General features: G+C 37.6%; 1 protein-coding gene across 2 annotated transcripts in view; it reads left to right on the forward strand.

The window, feature by feature from the left end:
- PPP2R2B (protein phosphatase 2 regulatory subunit Bbeta) overlaps positions 1 to 5189 on the forward strand; it is a 641033-nt gene that overhangs the window by 603805 nt on the left and 32039 nt on the right. The gene's annotated exons all lie outside the window — the stretch shown is intronic.

A 5189-nucleotide genomic window follows, 5' to 3' on the forward strand; every position in this document is an offset into this window, starting at 1 on the left:
TACTTAGGTCTGAGATTTTCTTTTCTCATTGATGGTTTGGAATAGAAATATATAAACCATCACGGCTGACATTCATAGAAATAGTGGTACATTAAGGCAAAGTGATTTGAATTGAAGAGGGAAACATGGAAATATAATACAGGACTTTAAAGAAGGCAATTTTTGATGGGGAAAATAAATGGTATAGAAAACTAAATTGCAGTAGAAGTTAAATATATAAATATTGCTGGCAATTTCTGAATAGACCATCTGTTTAAAAAATAAATTGATTTATACATAGCTGGGTATATCCTGGAAAGCCAGGACAATGTAACATTGCTTTTCAGATCTTTTTTCAATAGAGGTGTTAAATGTCTTTTGCAATGGTTTATAAATGTTCCTATCCTCCGTAGCAGGTGAACATCTTATTGTGTTGTAAAATGGAAAAGAGCATGACAGACGTCAGAGAGAAGTGTTCCTTAATTAACTTAAAAGGCAGTGTACAACGGTACAGTATGCATTAGTTGCTTCAGTGAAGCATTGGGTGCAAGCTAATGCCCTTAACCCTCCCAGAGTGTGATCACAAGATTATAATTAGTACATAGACACTATTTCTGGACTACGTGCAGCTGAGAAAATGCAAAGGGTATAATGCATTATTATTATTATTATTATTATCTGGTACTAGAAAAGGCTGAATATTCCTGTTAAGTAGGATAAAAACAGTGCTTTACTCAAATTATGAACATATAAATTTGGGATTTAAGAGTACTGGTGGCAGAACATTTTGCTTCTTGTCTTTAATTTATTTTTATTTTTTTATACCCACTTTAACTCTCCTTGCTCTGCATAGAGCATAAGACATTTACAAAAATCTCTGATCAAGAGGATTGAGGGTAGTCCAAGACAGGCACAATAGGTCTTTATTCTCGGCTTAACGAGTAATCACAATTTAACTCAACCTACTTGACTGTGGTCAAGCAGATAGATTCTGAAGTCCTGGTGTGTGTGCACCCCTTGATTGGTCTGAGCCAGTGGCGGCAATCCTGGCCCTGCAGACCCCGCAATGCAGGTAAGAGGTGTCTGCTGCCTGGCCAGAGTATATCCACCAGTGTATTTTTAATAGATGATTGACGTTTAATCATCTATTATAAATGAAATCACTCACTTGGCAGGCCAGCTGCCTGGCACTTGAACGTCACAGACTTAGCCTTACCACCACGGCTCAGAGCAGCCTCTGTTGGGCCCCATTAATCTAGCTTGCAGGGGAGGTCTAGAAAAAAATTGCTTTAGATTCCTTTAGGCTCTAGAACATATTTTTCTATCACATTTCTTAATTTATAAATAATATTGTTACTAGTGGTACTAATAGTAACAAAAATGTGTTTAGAAACATGACTTTGCCAAAACAGCTGTGATATCTGCGGTTCTGCTGCTGTTTAAAAATGTTACAATAATTCTATGAGCACATTTTTTAGTGTCTAGCACAGAGCTTTCCAAACTTTTCATGTTGGCGACACACTTTTTAGACCTACATCATTTTTCGACACAGTAATTCAGTTGTACTAGCAAACAGGAGGTTAAACTAACTTGTTTTAAGAGATACGACACATACATAAATTATATAATAACAAAATGTATTTACAAGTAACAGTATGTGTGCAAGAATTTAAAAAAAGTTTAACACCAATAGCTACTTACTATTTTAATGGGATGTATGAGGTTGATGGGATGAACACAGTTTCTGAATATTTGGTGGAATATTAGATAAAGACGCTCGCATTTCATCATCAAGCATTTTTAAGCTTTCACTTCCTATCCATATATCAAGAACAGGAGCAGCAATGCACTACTGGGAGCTAGTTGCAAAAAAACCCACAGACTTCTGCTCAGCGTTTAAGCTGCCTCCCTCAGAGCTCGGCGAGTCCGATTGACTACTTCCCACACTGCAAACACACTGCTGTCCCACTCACTGACTACACATGCAGTCATGAGCCAATTAAGGAGACTACACGTGCAGTCAGGAGCCGATTGAGGAGACTACACATGCAGTCAGGAGCCAATGTGCCACCAATGGGAATAGTTTCAGTTCCCACTGAGCTGCGCCAATAGGTTAAGATGATCTGTGACCCCCCCCCCCTAGGTGTCAATCATGTGTCAACCACGTGATATGCGTAGCAGGCAGGCGGAAAGTCAGAAACCCCCCAAATATTTTTTTAAAATTTAAAAAAAAATTGTGCTGAAGCAGGGACACACCTACACACTGCTGCCGACACACTAGTGTGTCCCGACACACAGTTTGGAAAGCACTGGTCTAGCAGTTTATATACTTGTATAGTCTGCACTTGTGTAGTGGGGTTGTATATATGGCTAATTTATAGTAATTATATAATTCCATAAATTTAACTTCCTTTTAAAAGAAAGTTATCTACTCCTAGGTGAGACATACACAAAATGGCTATGGAGAAAATAGACATAAATGTAATATCTATGCTAAAGGTTTTGGTGAAACAAATATAGTTCACAGGAAAAAGCCGCATGTATCAATTTCAGACTGTTTTGGAACCTTTTCAATAGCAGACGTCCCTAGAGGTATAATAGTTTTCATAAGTAGCTCTGAAATTCTATTGATCTAAAACTGTACCATAATAACGTGTAAAACATCTGTATTTTGCCTCCTTTTTATTTTTTCAGTTTGCTTTTATTGTGCACCATTATTGATAAAATATATATATATAATTAAAAGTATAATATATGTTGCAAACTTGCTAAAGAATGTGCACAAGAGGATAGTCACATGCAAAGTAAAAAAATTAATGAATTTGAGTTAATTTAGTGACATAAATACATGTCAAGATTCTCTGTTTCATATTTCACACACAGACTTTGTGACTTATTTAACAGATGAACCATTCACCTGCCACATGTATATCGGGGGTAGAAATATTTGAAATAACAGGAACACATTTAATAAAAATGTTTTTTTATCATTCCTATTTTGAGTGTATGGGCAAGCTATAAAGTACACTTTAACTGTGACCTGAGCAGTATCCTATTAAAGGAACAATAAACACCTTGAGATTATTTTATATAAAATGTTCAGTTATGCTTAGTGAAAAAACTTTGCAATATATTTTTATTATCTAAAAAAGCAATTTATAGACTTGTCAATCACAAGCAATAATCAAACACAAACACAAACCATGTGATAATGTGGATATATTGTGTGTATATAAATCAGTCCCAAATTATGGAAATGTTAATTGGAGTATTCAAAAACCTCCAAAAATGAAGTTCTATAACACAACTTTAGGTTAAATACAGATATTAGCTGTATTTGCATATTCCAGAGCTTATAACCAAGCTCTGAGTATAAAAGCTCATTGAGACTCCGCAAAGGAGACAAAGAATTGGAACCAGAATGTCACTATTGCTGTCTCAATGTCTTGAAGGTTTTTGAATTCTCCAATCAACATCTCCATAATTTGGGACTGTTTTATACACACACATTAATATATACACACAGATTTTCATATCCTTCTAAGAGCATATTATCACATTGTTCATATTTTCATTATTTATTTTGCCCCATTTTTATTGTAATTTCGCTCTGAAAATTGAGCAATTTCTATATATCAAAACTTGAGGTGCACCCTGCTGACTTCTCAATGATAACTCTATTAGGCCAATTTACTAAAGTGTGAGCGGACATGATACTATGTAGCGTATGATATCCGCCGCACATCGACAAATGCCGACAGCATAAGCTGTCAGCATTTCATTGCTCAAGCAGTTCTGGTGAACTGCTTGTGCAATGCCGCCCCTGCAGATTTGTGGCCAATCGGCCGCTAGCAGGGGGTGTCAATCAGCCCGATCGTATAGGATCGGGCAGATTGAAGACCGCATCCTCAGAGGCAGCGGACAATTTATGGAGCAGCTGTCTTTAGACCGCTGCTTCATAACTGCTGTTTCCGGTGAGCCTGAAGGCTCATGCAGGAACAGGGGCATCAAGCTCCATTCGGAGCTTGATAATTCGGCCCCAATGTATTTATCCCTAATTGCAGATAACAACTGCAAAATAGTGCATTTTATATTAACTTTATGACAGTGGTTAGCTTTGTTGTCTTCAGATAAAATCCCAAGTTGACTCCTAGAAATAAGGCAAAGGGTGTGTATATTTTGGCTTTTGAAAAATAATTGCAGTAAAAAGGAAGTTAGTTTGTTTTAAAAACGTTAAGACTTGGCTGATATGAGGTTCTATAGCAACGCAACATAAAAGTCTTGTAATTACAAGGTGTTTACTGTCCCTTTATTGGAACTCTTTTGTCGCCCCCCCCCACCAACATTTCAGGTTTATATGTGCCTCATATTTCAATCCAAGGTATTATTGATTTGTAATAAAATGAATAAATAAACCATTTGAAAAGCACATAAATGGGAAATCGTCAAGTCCCAGACCTACCGCTCAAAACTTAATGCCCCTCTAAATCATGCAGCGCTTGGTACAAACCTAGTTGGCCTACAGCAAAATACACCTCTGAGCTTAAAGGAACACTAAAAGTCAAAACTACACTTGATTCATGATTCAAATAGAGCATGCCATTTTAACTTAGAATCTTCTATTGAGGTTTTTAGATATAACAGTCAACAATACATGTCCTAACGATTGACCTGTACCTCAGAGTATGTTATATATGCCATCATTTGCCCATGCTCTCTATATTACATTGGCAAGACAGGGACAACGTTCAGAGAACGGCTGGCCAATCACAAGACAGCCATACGTCAGGCTTGGGACAAAGGCGCTCAGAACAGCCAGTTGCCCAGCACTTTATGACTGCGGGTCATCCTGTATCCTCCCTGAGGACCATGCTTATCGACCATGTACCTCGCCCAAGACGTGGAGGCGATAGAGCATTGGCACTGTTACGAATGGAAGCTTGGTGGATATTCAATCTGGACACGGTTGCCCCCTGTGGTCTCAATACTAACATTGACTTTGGTTGCTGCTATAGGGTCTAACTCAACGATTTCAAGGAGTCGTCAGCTTATTTTTACCTATCCTGTTTGGTATAATGTTTAGGCGCATTGCGCCCTTCCGATGATATGTGTGCCTAAGTTGATATAGATTTAGAAGTGTACGCTTCATGTTCCTCTGGAGTTTCGTTGATACTATGTTGGTATAGAGGGTAACCCAGAATATTGTATTT

The sequence above is a fragment of the Bombina bombina genome, chromosome 6 (assembly GCF_027579735.1).
Source record: "Bombina bombina isolate aBomBom1 chromosome 6, aBomBom1.pri, whole genome shotgun sequence".
Classification (NCBI taxonomy): domain Eukaryota; kingdom Metazoa; phylum Chordata; class Amphibia; order Anura; family Bombinatoridae; genus Bombina; species Bombina bombina.